The sequence below is a fragment of the Artemia sp. Qi Xiang Cuo genome, chromosome 14 (genome assembly GCF_049724085.1).
Source record: "Artemia sp. Qi Xiang Cuo chromosome 14, ASM4972408v1, whole genome shotgun sequence".
In the NCBI taxonomy this organism is placed as follows: domain Eukaryota; kingdom Metazoa; phylum Arthropoda; class Branchiopoda; order Anostraca; family Artemiidae; genus Artemia; species Artemia sp. Qi Xiang Cuo.
Genome location: NC_142807.1, coordinates 33,671,026 through 33,686,774, shown reverse-complemented (window position 1 = coordinate 33,686,774; position 15,749 = coordinate 33,671,026). Strand labels below are relative to the sequence as shown.

Below are 15,749 nucleotides of genomic sequence, written 5' to 3'. Positions count from 1 at the left end.
TCTTTACTTTTCTTCATTCGTATTGTTTCTCTTTGAATCTAACAAAATAATTTTTCAAATGGTTTTCCTTTGCTTTGATCTGCCTTTGTTCCTGTTTTTTCTAGATGATGCAGTACTGTTTATCAGTTTATATTTTAACGTCCTAAATATTTTCTGGAAAATCTCCTCGAATTATGCCGTGGATTGATAGGTTCCCACTTTCGTTGGCAGGTATATTTGGTGAGAGCACTAACATCCACCGATTCAGCCGGAGGACTTTCTCCAGAAAAATTTTTGTTTTGATCCATTTGCTATCCCTGTTCATTTTTTGAGTTCACACCAGTATATAAAACGGACTGTCAATTCATTCAGTATTTACTTACTCTGATGCATTAAAAGCTTCGTCAATTTGGTTTGGCAGCCAAGAATTTACTCAGACTTCTGTAATTGAAGCACTGTATTATATGATATCTGGAGGAACGGGTACAAGCAAGACAAAGACCAAAGATTCATATGCTTTATCCTCACTCTTACTTCCTTCTACCCTGGCGTCTGCTCATTTCTATTTGGCTTCGTCATGTGATAATCCAACTGAAAGCACGAGGGGTACAGAATCGTCATATTGTTCCTGAACTGGAAATATTTTCATTTGAGAGTTTGCAACTCATTCTGCCACTCTGCCGGACTATTCTGTAGTAATCCAACGTGACATTTGGTTAGAGCGTTCTGACCTTTTTTAAGTTCTTGCTTAAATGCTTCCTTTTTTCACTGGTCCAAAAAAAAAAAATACTGTAATAGAACACCACTTTAACCATCAAACAATCCATACATACTGAGATCCTTTCATTGATAAATGTAGCATATTAAATTCAAGGGTCTGAGCTCTTTTTCAAACGAAGCTGTCAGATTTTCTCATTATCTGTAGAGGGGTAGCCTAATATTAGCAAATTCGATATTGTAAAACAGACGAATCCTAGTACCCTAGCAACTGGGTAATGTAATCTTCATTGGTCTTCAACCAGTGGGCCGTGATATGGCTACAGTGTGCATAGTTGTAATCAAAAGTGATCTTTCATCAAACAATATGGTACATAGATTGAACTAACAGGTGCTACTCTATCCTGAAATGGCGTGACTATAGTAAGGCATTATCTGCTAAGTGAAAACCTTCACATAAGAAATGGAGCCCAAAGTGCAGTAATAAATTATGCACAATCTAAACGACACTGCACCTTCTGAGGGATTATTAGAAGGATTGCATGTTAGTGAAACCGTTGAGTGATGGAATCACTAAGAGACTGTGATGTCAGACTGCAGAATCGGATTGTTCTCGGTGGTTAGAAAACAAAAGTCAACCGTCAAAAGCGTACTTTGACAAAAAGAGCACGCTTTATTTCCATTGAACAGACACCAGCGCTGGAGCTGTTTCCTTCTCTCTAGTCCAGTATGAGAGCTTATGCAGTCAAAAATTAACTATCCGGACAAACAACTGGTGGTAACAAGTGTCAATCTAGCCTTCAAATTACAGCTTAAATATATAAAGTGGCAAAAGGAGATTTAAAATTCCACGATAGAGCTTAACTAATGGATTGAAAGCTTGATTGATACAGGTGTTGGAAGTAACTTGGATCACAGGCTAATTTGGATCTCTTGCAATTATTTTAGACCTTAGTTCCTCGAGTGCCTCCAGAGGTACAAAGTGCGTCAGTAAATAGCCTCCAATCTTCCCTCAAGTGAGCCGCTGCGTAGATGCCCTCCCACTTTTGGATGAGACTCGTCTATATGAGCACCAAAGCAGAATACTTGTTCAGTATCTGTGTACCCTGGAGAATCTTGCTTGCGTGTTAGACATTCTTGCACCATGATTAGAAGACAGGGCTTGGCACACGAACGTCTAGCACATAACTCATATGGTGACTCACCATGAAAGAAAACAGCTAGTGTGCTAGACTACTTAAACCAGTGGTTTCCAAACTTTATTTTACCACGGCTCGCTTAAAAATATTTGATCATATGGAGCCTCCCTTCCATTTATAAAATAATGTAGGCACGAAAATTTTCAGTACTACAAAATTTATTAAGATAAACTCTTACAAACAAAGAAACGAATAACAACTTTAAATTATTGTCTTTTAATGAGATGGATGTGCTTGCCTATAGATAATGTGCTTGTGCTAGCACAAAGTCTGTCAAATGTCGGTGTCAATGATGAGATAGCTACACAAAGCTTATCTGCTACAACCAAACGAACACAATATTTCAATTTCATTTCAACTATAGCTGATAATCCTTTTTCGTACAAATAAGATTTTGTGAACGGCAGCAATACTTTTAAAGATTTATTTGACAAAATATCATATTTACTCTTAATATCTAGCCAAAATTGAATTAGCAATGCATTCTGAAAATTTTGTTATAAAGAAGCATCACAAGATAATTCAATCAAGTTTTCTTTCTTGTTACTTGTTAATTCAAATTTATCATTTTATCCGTCAATAAAAGGATTCTGTACCCACACATATTTGTTTACATCGAATTCACTAAAGTAATTCAAGAAATGAATTAACAAAGTATCCAAGCGTTCAACAAATGGAGTTACGTTTTTTCTATGGAATCATGAGCGCACAAATTTAAAAGTAAAAATACATCAATTTTTTTCTAATTTTGTCTTCCATAGCTCTATTTTTCTTATGAATGCTTTCACATTAAATTTTTAATCAATAGATCCATTTGAGGCCGTTACATCGATTTCTTCAAAATACTTAATTTTCCTGAATTTGCAACATACGGGTCAGTTTAGTAATTAAATTACCCTCCCTAAACATATTTGTGTCCTCATTTTGATTTTATTCGATAAAAATTGCATTTTCCACTTTTACTGCATGTATTCGCTGAATCACTTTGGCACGAGATAGCCATTGTGCTTCAATATAGTAAAAACGTGAGGCGTTTAACTATCTCCTATAACATCACACAGCTTTGTAAATAATCTAACTTATAACAGACTGTGTTTATGTAGTTTATAAATTTCGTTACTTTTGTAAACAACGTCTTTAGTTACTCATATTTTCAAACAGTTCGTTGTAATGAACTGTAAGTAAGCAGCGATGCGGCTCAGTAGTAACCAAGACTCTAAGAAACAGATTTGATAAAAATTGATGTGTCAATGAATCAAATTTGAGGCTTATCCGAAATATTTAAAATTCCTCAAATTTAATCTTACCCATCAAAAGTTACGAGCCTGAGATAATTTACTCAATTTTTGAAAAAAATAAGGGAACACTCCCAAAACATTAAGTGATCTTAATGAAAATGACACCATCAGATTCAAATGAAAATGACACTATCAAATTCAGCATACCAGAAAACTCTACTGCAAAGGTTTCAAGCTTCTATTTACAAAAATGTGTAATTTTGGAATTTTTTTTTTATTTTTTTTTTGCCGGAAGGAAGATCACGGATGCGTGTTTTTTTTTCATGGGTGATCGTATAGAAACAGTAATCGCAGAAGCTCGGGAGAGGGCTGATTTGAACGGAAATTAAAATTTCTAGTGCTCTTTTTAAGTGATCAAAAATATTAAAGGTTAGCTAGCCACCCTCTCACGCTCATTTTTCCCCAAAGTCGTCCTATTAAAATTTTGAGCTAGCCACTTTTTTCAGCATAATCGAAAAATCTAATAACTATGTCTCTGAGGATGACTTGACCCCACACAGTCCCCGGGGAAGTGCTGCAAATTATAAACAAAAAGTAGAACAATAGGTTTTTTTTTATGTAAGACAGTGGAACGCAACTTTAAATGAATATTTCAACCCTATATCCAAGGGCCGTCCTCAGCAAAACCAATGAAGAAAAAACGAATATAAAAGAACTCACATTAAAACTTAATCTTTAAAACTAAAATATTTTCAAAACAGCCCTAGCATCATTATTTCAAGAAAGTTCAACCAGGACTGATACATCAAGCGAAGAGAAGAAAGACAATTCCTTCAAATGAGATAAAAAACATTTACAAACAAGCTATTAAAGCTAATCTTGCCTTCTTAGCAGCCAGCCTAGAAGGTCTATCTGTAACAGGTCGAGTGGAATTGTTTACTGGTTTTTTAATATATTTAGTTAAATCATTTTTAATTAAATTCCTATATAAGCCACTAATTGAATATTCCCCCAAATCCCTATTTAAAGAAGTATTACTATTTATTTTGATTCTAATGTCCATTGCCTCTTGAACAACCTGTTTTATGCCTAAATCATTGCTAATAAGGGAAGATTCTTCAAAAAGTACATTATGGCTAGGATTATCATAGATATGACTGCTTAAAGCCAAACTCAAAAGAAATGTTTGTACTATTAGAACTTAAAGCTTTAGTTTAATTCTGTTTGTTTTTATTTTCATTTGTTTGTTGATACTTATTTGGGGTAGTTGTATACTTTGCATAGTACTTGATTCTATCTTTGTTCATTTTTGGTTTAATGTAACTGTGAACTTTTTTTGACAAACTTATTTTGTGGATTTTTTTTTTTTTAATTAATATTATATAAGAGTTGCTTTAGACCATGCAGTGAGTTCAGAGAACATGGGGTGTTTTCATTTTAATTAATGATAGAAGGTGAGTTTTGTCTCCTGACATTGACTTTGCATTGCATGTATTAGTCCACAATATGCCTTTCTCATTAAAAAAAAAATTGCCAATTACTTTAAAATTTCACTGCCGTGACTTTGCAAGGAATGAGTTTGCAAAAAAAATATATATTTTCAGTTAAATTAAACGTATTGAACGTTTAATTTTACTCTTCAACGTATTGAAAATATCCAATTAAATATGTGGTTTTAGCTACATCAATTCCTTCTTCAACTTGTAAGGTGAAAGTGCGTATTTGAGAAACTAATTGATTGCCAAGATCGCCCCTGATGATCCTCCCTTTTAAAGGACTATCCACCACCATCTATAAAATCTTGCCAATTTTACCTTGAAGGGGGAGCCGGACCTAGCTTTTGTTCAGCCTGGGCCAGTAAACTCGGTCAGTCTCGAAGGAGTTCGGAAATTTTGCGTGACTGAGTAGTTTTAACTTCATTTGATATTTTTTTTTCAATCTTGTCCAACATTTGCGCTTCCACATAGACGAGTCAATGCCTCCCTATGGAGGCATTCCTCCCAATTTGGAAAACGCTGGCTTAAACAGAGGGATTAGTAAATATCCACAGTTTTTTTTTAACTGTACTATAATTGGCAATTCAGTATGAGTTTTTTTTTAACCTGCAAATCTATTATCAATACTAGGCGCAGTTTTGAACATTTTTTCACCATCACATGAAGATCGTCTCTTCTTCACAGTAAAATCAGAATATCTTCTAGTAAACGATAATGGTGCTGATGAAATTACATGAAAAAATTGCCGGACCACTCGTATCCCTGCCACAGAGAAGACCTGACCTGAGAGCACACCATGTATAAAATAAAGCGGCCAGATAGGACAAAGTGCACATCTTGTATAAATAAAGGCTTATGGAGTCTATCAGCCCACAAATTGGATTTACGGATTAAAATTATCAAATCTATTACGAGGTGGGTTTTTCTTTATTGGGCAAAAAAAATTTTAAGGCGGAATTTTTAATTGCCACCAGACAAAGCGGCTGGAAAAACCGCATCGAAAGCATGTAGAAAGTGGTTTTCAGTAAAAATCGATTATTCGAAGTGTGCACGCAGCAGCCGCCATAAAAGTAATATTATAGCCAGTACTGCTCTCTCATAGCTATTAATATCATTGAAGCTTTTGAAGGAGTTAAATCGATTAGAAACTTAAAGTTCTACAGCTCTTTTTAGGAGTCCAAAGTGACTGGAGGGTCGGCAACCCTCCTCGTAAGAAAATAATTTTCCAAAAACGTTCAATCCAAATTTTGAGACAGCAATTTTGTTCAGCATAGTTGAACAGTCCGTTAACTATGTCTCTAGAGATATAAGTTATGTTAACACCCCCTCAGTCATACAATTTGTCCATTGCAATTTTAAAACCAAATGTCACTTTAAAATTAAAACAAAAGGCATTGTTTACAGCAATATCCCAAGAACGATTGAGGGTATTTAGTTGAACCTTTCTGGGTTACTACTATTAATACTTCTGTTCTTACAATGCAACTAAATCAAGAGAGTGTAAGCGGATCCTTGTTGTCAAAGAGCATAGATATAATTTTTGGGAATGGTTTAACTTGGTTAGTTGTTGTAATTTCTGTTCGTTTTGGGTTTCATTTATTTATTGATGGTGATTTGTGGTAGTTTTACCCTTGTAAGATTATTTGATTTTATTTTTGCTCTTTTTGGCTTAATGTAGCTATTAACTTTTCTTTGAAAACTTATTTTATGGAAAAAGTTTTCGGGAAAAAGCCGAACGAAAGCCTGCTTTTACTTGAGAACAGTGTGGCCAGATTGGCTTATTTTACGCCAAACTGGCTTATTTTGTTGGCGACTGGCGTGAAAATTTTTGGAACGGGCTTGTGGCTTAAAACTTGGCTATTTTTATTTTGAACTGGCTTATTTCTTGGCGTGATTTACTTTTTCGGGAAGAATTTATATTTTTTGGCAATTCATCCGATTTTCGAACGAACGAACGAACGAATGCTCACGAAAGTTCAAAATCACGTTTTAACTCTATGGTCAAAATACGAATCTAACCGCGGCAGTGCGGTGAAGTTTTCAAATCCAAAGAGACACGTGGTTTCGTAACAACAGCATAAAAAGTATTAGCCATTAAGTCGTGGGGTTGAACTACAGCTGAAGGTACAGTATATTAGCTGTTACTTGTTAGTATAGAATAACGCCAGGAATCAAACTCATAACAGGCATGTCTGTAACATCTACAGATCCTGTTTAACTGTTTAGTTCATGTGAGTCGTCCAAGAGTCGTCATTTACACTCTAGCTATTTTCTGTGGTTTGTATCTCTGTACAAACAGATTGGGTAGACAGCCTAGCCGTCCGGGTACACACCCCAATGCATTGGGTACTGCCCCCAATATATTGGGTAGGCCTACCCCCATACCCGTTTTCACTTTTTGTCTAGGCCTAGGCCTATTCTGAGAAAATACATTTATTTATATTTTAGGTTTTCTTTGCATCACTTCAGTTTAAATATGCTCAAAGGAAGAAGCAAATTGGTCATTGATTTTCTCAGAATACATGCAAAAGTGAAAATCATTATGGGGCAGTTGGGGATAGCCTATTAATTGTTTTGTAGGCCTACTACCATCAACATAATGTACTACTTCACCCCTGCAGTAGTACACCACAGGATCTGTACCTAAGAATTTGAGTGCTACACCCCTCCAATCAGTACTACATTAAACATGGCATAGGTCCTACTACGCTATATATGGAGTAGGTCCTGCCACTTGGTTAGATGTAGGTATCAAATTATGAGGTACAGATCCTGTGGTATACTACTACAGTGGTGAAGGAGTACATTATATGTTGATGGTTGTACATGAAACCCTAACTGGTATGGGGGGTACCCAATGCATTGAGGTGTGTACCTCGATGCATTGGCTACCAGCATATTGTGTAAATACCACAGAAAAATAGCTGGTGTACATGCCCGGTTTGCACCTCCATTTTCAGCAGTGATGAGCATCAGCTTATGACAAGCAAATCTGAAGCAATCAATCTTGTTTCAGACTCACTTTTATTCATTTTTCCCAATGTGTTAGCCTATAGTTAAATACTAGAGAAATTAGTTATATATAATATAGGCTAATAGCTAATATGTAATAAAGTACCATATAATACTAATGTAAATATCAGAAAGAGATATATAAGTACAGGAGCAGGATAAGTAGAAGAGTTACCCTTGCTTTTGATGTCTGATTTCTTTGTTACTGTTGCTGTAGCTTGGGCCTAGATGGTAAGACTCCTAGTGATTAGCCAGTGCCTAATCTGAGCTGTATCTCTGATTAGAAAGCAGTTCGTCCTTTACCTGGTAGCTGAGACTTTATTATTAACCACTACTAATCTTCAGAATTATCAATCTTGGCCAATGGTCTACAAATCTTGACCACCACATTGATAATTAAACATGAGACATTACCTTTAACAGACAGCAACTATGGCAGTTATCCTATAGTTTTGTTATTTAGAAAAAAACCTTTCAGATTTTGAAATAAATAAGGTTCATTGTTATATTAAATTTAATGAATCAACTGTAGACAATCAAGGCAAGTGTCCTGAAAATCAGATCATTGACCCTTCTTCTTTCTGGGCTGGGTTGACAATAGATCCAAATCTTTAATTTGTTCTTTTTTTCTCATGATAAGTTCATACACTTCTTCTTGGGAGAATTCAATTTTTACTGAATGAGATAATCCCTTACTACATAGTTTCTGTTGTAAACACTGCTTATTAATATTCAAAATGTGGATAAATATGGAAAGATGTAAATCAGCTATTAGCTAATAATGTGAGGTAACATCATAGTAGGGTTTATCTAATTCAATATAGTCAGCGTATTTTGACCTACTATATATGGTGTTGTAGGTTTAGATCCATTAACAGTTTTCTTTCAAGTATTTTACAGGTCAATAGTATATGCTGTGTGTTTTCTTCTGTGTTTTTACAGTACATGCCACATTGACTATTGGCAACTTCTCCGTTTGTCTGCTTTATTTTGTATGAAGGAGAGTGGTGGTTGAAGTTAGCTGTATTTGAACACAGGCAATTGAACCAGACTGATTGTATACTGGTTGGAAAGGGGGATAAATTTGGTGGCTTTAATTCAAGCAATGTTTTTAGTCATAATCTAGTTGTATTCCTTATAGTTAGAGATTTCACTGGTTCCATTTGGCTTTTTGCTTCTTGCTTTTCTATCTTGTCTGCTTTTTCATTTCCTTCTTTACCTAGATGACAACTAGGTATATATTGAAATTTAGTAACAAAGCCTAATCTTCCAAGGCTGCTTAGGTTTTCTTTGGTTTGATGTAGGCCTATGCCCGGTGTTTTAAAGTTAGTGTTTCATAGGATATAGAGAGCAGATTTAGAGTCAGAGAATATTACTATATGTTAATTGCTCTGTTTCAGTTTAATTAGGGTCTCTAAGCACAAATTGATTGCAGCTACTCCAGCTGTTAGTGTGCTGGTCCCTGCCTTGTGTTTTTTCACAATGCATAGGCTGAGCTCTTTTAAAAAGCATCCACTTCCACATCCCTCTTCACTTAAAGATAGATCAACATATACTTGGGCATATCCATTAAATTCCTTTTTTAAGAGCTGTTTGAAATCATGGATTGCAGTTTGGGATTCAATTTGTTCCTATATTGAGGGGAGGAATTCTTTTTTAACCCTGGGGTGATTGATCCCCAATTAAATTTGAATTCAACTCCTCCATACTCTCCTCCAGACTGCTCATGCTGGGTGGGCTTATAATAAAAATTAACCAGGAAAATATTAATTTTTAAAAGATTTAATCAGTCGGAATAACATAACTACAAGTGTAACTTGACCCCACAAAACCCCTGGAGAAAGGTATTTAAGTTATGACATTTGTCCATTGTTTATATAAAGTATTTGCTATTGAGAAAGATGTATGAGTTTTTTCCATGGGGGGGGGGAGGTTTTGGGCATTAGGCCTAATGGAATGAAGACTCATATAAACTTCAGAGAGGGCTCATTTGATTGGAAATTGAAAGTTCTAGTTCACTTTTTAAGCATCACAAGATATTGGAGGGTAGCCAGCTCCCCCCCCAAACCTCTTTTTTTCCTGATGCATCCAATACAAATTTGAAATGTTTCCAATAAAATTGTTCAAAGATCATATAACAAAAATTCTGGTGCCAACACAACCACCCAGGGCCCAGGGCAGGCATTGTAAGTTGTGTCCTGGGGGCATATATGAGTCTTATGGAAGGGATGCTCATATTCACTTCAAAAAGGGCTCATTTATTTGGGAATTGAAAGTTCTAGTTCAGTTTTAAGAGTCAAAAGGGATTGGAGGGCACCTAGCCCCCCTCCCCTCCATTCCCTTTTTTCCTCAAACCCATCCGATAAGAACTTTGAGATAGCTTTTTTTAAAATAGTTCAAAGATCATATAACAAAAACTCCAGGGTCAACACAGCCCCCCAGGGCCCAGGGGCAGGTGTTGTAAGTTACGCCCTGGGGAATATGTGGCTCTTATTGAAGGGATGCTTGTAAAAACTTCAGAGATGGCTCATTTGATTGGAAATTGAATTTTCTAGTTCAGTTTTTTAGAGTAAAAAGAGATTGGTGGGCACCTAGCCCCCCCCCCAGGCTCCGTTTCCCCAAATACATCCAATAACAATTTTGAGATAGCCCTTAAGTTAAAAATTGCTCAACAGTCAGATAGCAAAAATTCAGGTGTCCTCACTGCCCCCCAGGGCCTGGGGCAGGCATTGTAAGTTGTGCTGCATTGGGTCACAGAGTATAATTATAGTAATCGGAGGTCCGACTCAGTGAAATTATGGGATACAGAAATTGCAGCGCACACACGGACAGTGCTCAAACTAACACAGGAGAAATTGAGCCGGTGGGCGTCCTTGTCAATAATTTTCCCCGAACTGTTGGACAGGAAAGTAAGCATGGTCGAGCATTTTCTGAACATAGCGCACGGGAATTTCTGTAAAGTCTCGAGAGTTCCACATGGGGTAGCGGTTTATCGCAATTCTACTAAATGCAGCCTCAAAATAATCTCTACACTGGAACTGAACTTCCGCAAACCAGGGAACGAATTGAAAGGTGGATAATGCCAGTAGGATCAAAGGACCTGAATAGTGGTGAGTATTTCTATAAAACGGCCGTCAAAACTTGGACACCATTAAAAGTAAAGTTAGATTTTGGGCAAAAAATTGTCTGGCTTATTTTTGGCTTGTTTTTCAAAGGCTGTGGCTTACTTTTTTGTTCACAATCTGGCCACACTGCTTGAGAAACTGCGGCTGAAAAAGCGATAAGAACATGGCTTTTAATCGAGAAGAAAGAGCAGGACATCAGACGAGACGACGGTTACTCATAGGTATAGGTTTTTTAGGGTATAAGTTTTTTTTGTTTTTTAATTAGATGTTTTTTAGAGTGCCATAGTTGAGATATAGTAGGTTAATAAAACTTGCAGGAATGGATTCTGAGCCTAAATTATGGTGTGGGACATATCACTAGTTTATTGCCTAAGTAAGTTGTTCAAGAGCAATGTATTCCAAAAATACTGATTTATAACAATTAAAACTTTATTTATTAGGTAACTCAAATATAAACCATTTTCCCACTGTTTAAAGTTTTTCAAATACTGCTGACAAAAATAGCACTGAATTTTGCAATTTGAAACTTTGCTGTCAACAATTCAGGGTGTACATTTGCATATTAGGGGGGTGGGTAAATTTCATGGTAACTTTGCAGTGGGTTATATAAGGGTTTTTCTTTTACTCATCTTCATTCTAAGATCTTTTGACAAAGAATGCTTAAAAGTGAAATTTTTTGTGCTAAGATCTTACATCTTATAGCATTCTTTTGCAAACGTCTTTCATCATTCTGCTCTGGTCAGGAATCTAAGAACAATGATGAGTATATCATCAAAGTTCTCTCATCATTTTTCTATATAGCAGAAAGATGGCGTCCTTCACACTTTTTGCTAACATCAGTGAGCTTTAAGATCTTGGAACAAAGATGAGTTAAAAGAACAGAAATCTTTGCAGAAAGATGTGAGATCTTAGATGTAAGATCTTAGTGCAAAAGAATGGGTCTGTAGTTTAGCTAGGACAAAAGTGAAGACCTTATTTGATGCTTTTTTGCTCTTTCATAATTTATATAGAATACCTTTGGGGCCCCTTTAAGGGTTCAAGATGCAGCTAGCCTCAGAAGCAATTATTGAATTATGAAAGAGCATAAAAAAGACATCAAATGACGCTTTTATTTTCATCTTAGCTAAATTATAGTGCCCCCTAGAAATTTATCAAAATAACAAGCAGTTTTAATTTCATAATCTGCACAACAATTGTACTCAGCAGATTCTATAGCCATAAATCACTTTAATTCACTTTTTTTTATAAATAAATTTGACAATGAATTTTCCATTGGCCAAATCAAACATCTAAATAGCCTACCATCAGGTTTTATCAGAAATAAAATTGGTAAAATTCTAGTTTAGCCTAGCTACTTTTTGATGTCTTAAAAAGGGATAAGGTTAGGAAAATGAAACTTTTAAGGATGGGTCTGCAGACTTAAGTATGTCCTAGGAAGGTATTTTGAAGTACCTACCTCCTCTTGAACTTCCTCTAAAGGGCAGTGACCTTTGAAGATCTTTTAAAAATCTTTGTGTTATAAAATTGAAATCTTGTAAAATAGATCTTCTGCTTAAATCAAGTACAACAAAACTGTTTTCAGCTTCACAACTTTACTCAATCCAAATATATTAGGCTCCCAAAGTTCTATGAATACATTGATAAAATTCTACTTTAGCTATCTTGGAAAGGGGTTAGGTTAGGAAAATGAAACTTTCAGGGATGGGTCTACATGCTAAAGTATGTCCCTGGAAGGTATTTTGAAGTACCTATCTCCACTCCTCTCTCTAGTGGGTCCTGAAATTTACCTACATGACAGGTCTATACCTATTGAAATTTTGACAAAACAATATTTTACCTTAATTTTCAGTTATCAGTTGTGGTACTTATGCTTTATGTATAACACAACACTATAGACTTTACAAGGAAATACAAATGGAAACTCCTTACAAGAGCAAATGGACTGCAAAGCATAATTTCTTATTGCATTTACAATATTTAAATTTTTTGGGGGGTTTAGGAAGGGGGGAAGGTACCTAGGTTAGGTTACATATTTAATATGTGCTGTTTACCCCCCACTCCCCCTAATTTGCAAATATATTGTCCAAATGTGTTTCTAAACTATTATATTTTCATCCTATTTTATTTTATTTCATTAGCATTAACCAAACTTGACTTCTTTTGTGTGTTATATATAAAGCATAAGCCTCAGTTTCTTTTCCTCTGGCTTTTGTTCTGAAAATTCAATTCCTGTTATTTGAGTAGAATTTTAAGCCATATCGATGTTTTTTTTGCACTCCTAGTCTTTGGCTAGGAGTGCAATGCATGGTTGGGGGCAAATCATCTGACGCTTCCCGTTTTTTTCCCCAGATTTCTCCAGGTACCTATTTAGAGCTGGGTTGACTCTGGCTGAGCTTACAGGGTCACACTATTAACCCCTGTTCCAAACCAAATAACCAGCAACACCAGGACTCAAACCCCTGACACCCCTGTTCTGGCAAGGGACATGACATTTCAAAATTTAGCAAAATTGACCATTTTTTGTTTTTATTGTCACCGCACTTTGCAGTAGTGTGCAAAAGTGCACCTATGTCTGGTTAATTACTATGCAAAATTTTATGCCCCATGGACAATGTTCTGGTAAGGAGCCTGAAATTCCCATAAAATTGACATTATACTGTTTTTTTTATTATTTAACTAACATTTATTGAACATAAACCAGCATTGTCATGCGCTTGTGTACTATTATATAAAAGAAATAACTATTGAAAATTAAAAGTACAAAAATGTGTGTTTTGCTAGGTCTTTAGGTTTTGTACTGTCTCTTGCACTTAAATTCAGGCATGGTCTTTCTCAGTTTCAGAGTGGAGCAAATAAATTCACCTGTTTTTTATGACCACACACTTTCTTTTAGGCCTCTTTAACAAATTATACTGTTCTTTTTCCACAGCTTGTGTATGGCATGGGAACTTTGTAAAAGTCCAGTCAATTGGTATTGGTTCTTTCAGCATACTTTTTAAATCTTCTGTAGTTACATCATTCTGTATTGGCAGTGGCATTATTTTGCAGGACAACCAGTCAATTAGTTTGATGTAGTCATTTTCTTTGAAGTTTATTTTTGGAATATCAAACTTTCTAATCCCAGTGTGTCCAACTGTCTCACCTGATCATTGTGCTTTTATGACTATTCTAATTCCAAGGGCTCTGATATGTGCTCTCTTGTCAGTCAGCATTGCAAGCAGAATATTTTCTGGAGATGCAAAGTAAGCATTCTGAGAAATCACTAGGTTGATGAAGTTGAGGTTAACTTGATCCAAGTATCTGGATGACTGAATGAAATGGTAAAAATGCTGAGCTCCATCCTTAATTGAATGATGTGTTTTGATGCAGAACCAAGATGGCACATATACCCTGATAAAAAACTATCATGGTATGTAAGTTGTCTGATGGTTCTGCAGTGGAAACATTTACAGTCTTAATATTCTGTTTGGTGTTGTCACCCAGTAGGACATGTTTATTGATCAAAACCTAGTGGCTAACTTTTATGTCCTTAAATGCTAATGTTATTCCTATTGTACCATCAATTGAAGTTGAAATAAAAAAAAATTAAGAATTAAAAATCTTACAGCTCCATAGTGCTGTTTAAGAAAGGTTCTAACAGGAAGAGTTTTAATTTATCCAAATAGACTATACACAAAGAATTTTTTTATCTAAAGAAAAACAAATTGCAGCTTATTGAGCTCTAGCACATAAAAAGCTATTAATTTAATGAGTTTAATAAGTGCTATTGAATGTAATTCAATAATTGCCCATTGAATGACAAAAATTAATTGCAATAAACTTATTGAATACAGGGTAGATATAGCACAGGTAGTCTTCTTCTCTTTTGTCAATATAATTTTTTCTTTTAAGTTTATATTTTTTATCCACTTGTTTGATTTTTTTTTTAGTCTGTTTATTTTAATTTTATTCTTCTTCATTTTGTTTTCAATCTTCAATATCTTGTTTGTTTCTGAAGTTATCCTCCTTTTTTTTTTCATCTTTGTTAATTTAAATTTGATGATGGAGGTATTTAGGGAATGGACAGACAAAACATGTATGGGCTTTTTTCTATTTTGATGGATTATGTCCCCATTTCAACTCCATTTTTACTTATCATATGTGAACAAATAGATTCTACCTACTAGGCAAGAGCTGCTTAACAGACATGATTATTAATATTAATTTTCTCTTGTAGTTTTCATTTCTCCTATGAGCCACTTAACCTTAAAAGTACTTTAAGGTATCTTAAAAAGTATGATAAAAGAACTATGAGCCACTTGACCTTAGAGTGTTGTATATCTACATTAAGATAAGCAGAAAACACAGCTATGAATAATAAGGAATATTGATTTTCAACAAAATATTGCCTCTTGAAATTTTGTCCAGGGGTACTAAGAATATTCTGGTTAAAAAGATTTATCATTTGTTTCCCATTTTGTTGTTCATGAATATATCAGTGTTGTTCCTAGTTATTCTTTGCTATCATTGGGGCCATTTGGTAGCAAAAATACATGTGGACTGGTTGCTCTCCAACTACTTATGAGCCTTAACATGGGCTCTAGAAATTTGAATTTTCAATTGAATGAACTCCCTTTGAAGTTTCTACAACCACCTCTTTCATGCCAAGTGGCCAGGAAAGAAACACATGGGAGGTACATGGCTCTTTACTTAGGTAATGCTAGAGCATCTTTGAGGCTCCAATTTAATCAAAAAGTAAAAAACATGTTTTTAAATAACTTTTTAAGTGCAAAAGAATCCCCATTTGACACTGATTCAGAAATGACAAATATTATCCATACTAAACTTACAAGTAAAGATGAAATAAAATTGTTAGAATTCTGAAAAACAGCTTGAAAACCCTAAAAAACGGTGGTGAACCAAAAGAAAAAGTATATCATTGAAATTCCTTTTCCAAAAACCCTTGACTGTAGGTTTTTCGCCACTATTTGGGAACCTAAAAAA

General features: G+C 35.2%; 1 protein-coding gene across 5 annotated transcripts in view; it reads left to right on the top strand.

Moving 5' to 3' along the window:
- Positions 1-10,904: 10,904 nt before the first annotated feature.
- Positions 10,905-15,749, top strand: part of CYLD (ubiquitin carboxyl-terminal hydrolase CYLD) — a 115,793-nt gene continuing 110,948 nt past the window's right edge. The window contains exon 1 of one of the 5 annotated variants that reach the window (XM_089100513.1): positions 10,905-10,987. The gene's annotated coding sequence lies outside the window, so the exon portion shown is untranslated. Of the gene's footprint in view, positions 11,004-11,120; positions 11,140-15,749 lie in introns of those variants that run through there. The other 4 variants (XM_089100511.1, XM_089100515.1, XM_089100512.1 and 1 more) reach the window with 4 other exon arrangements.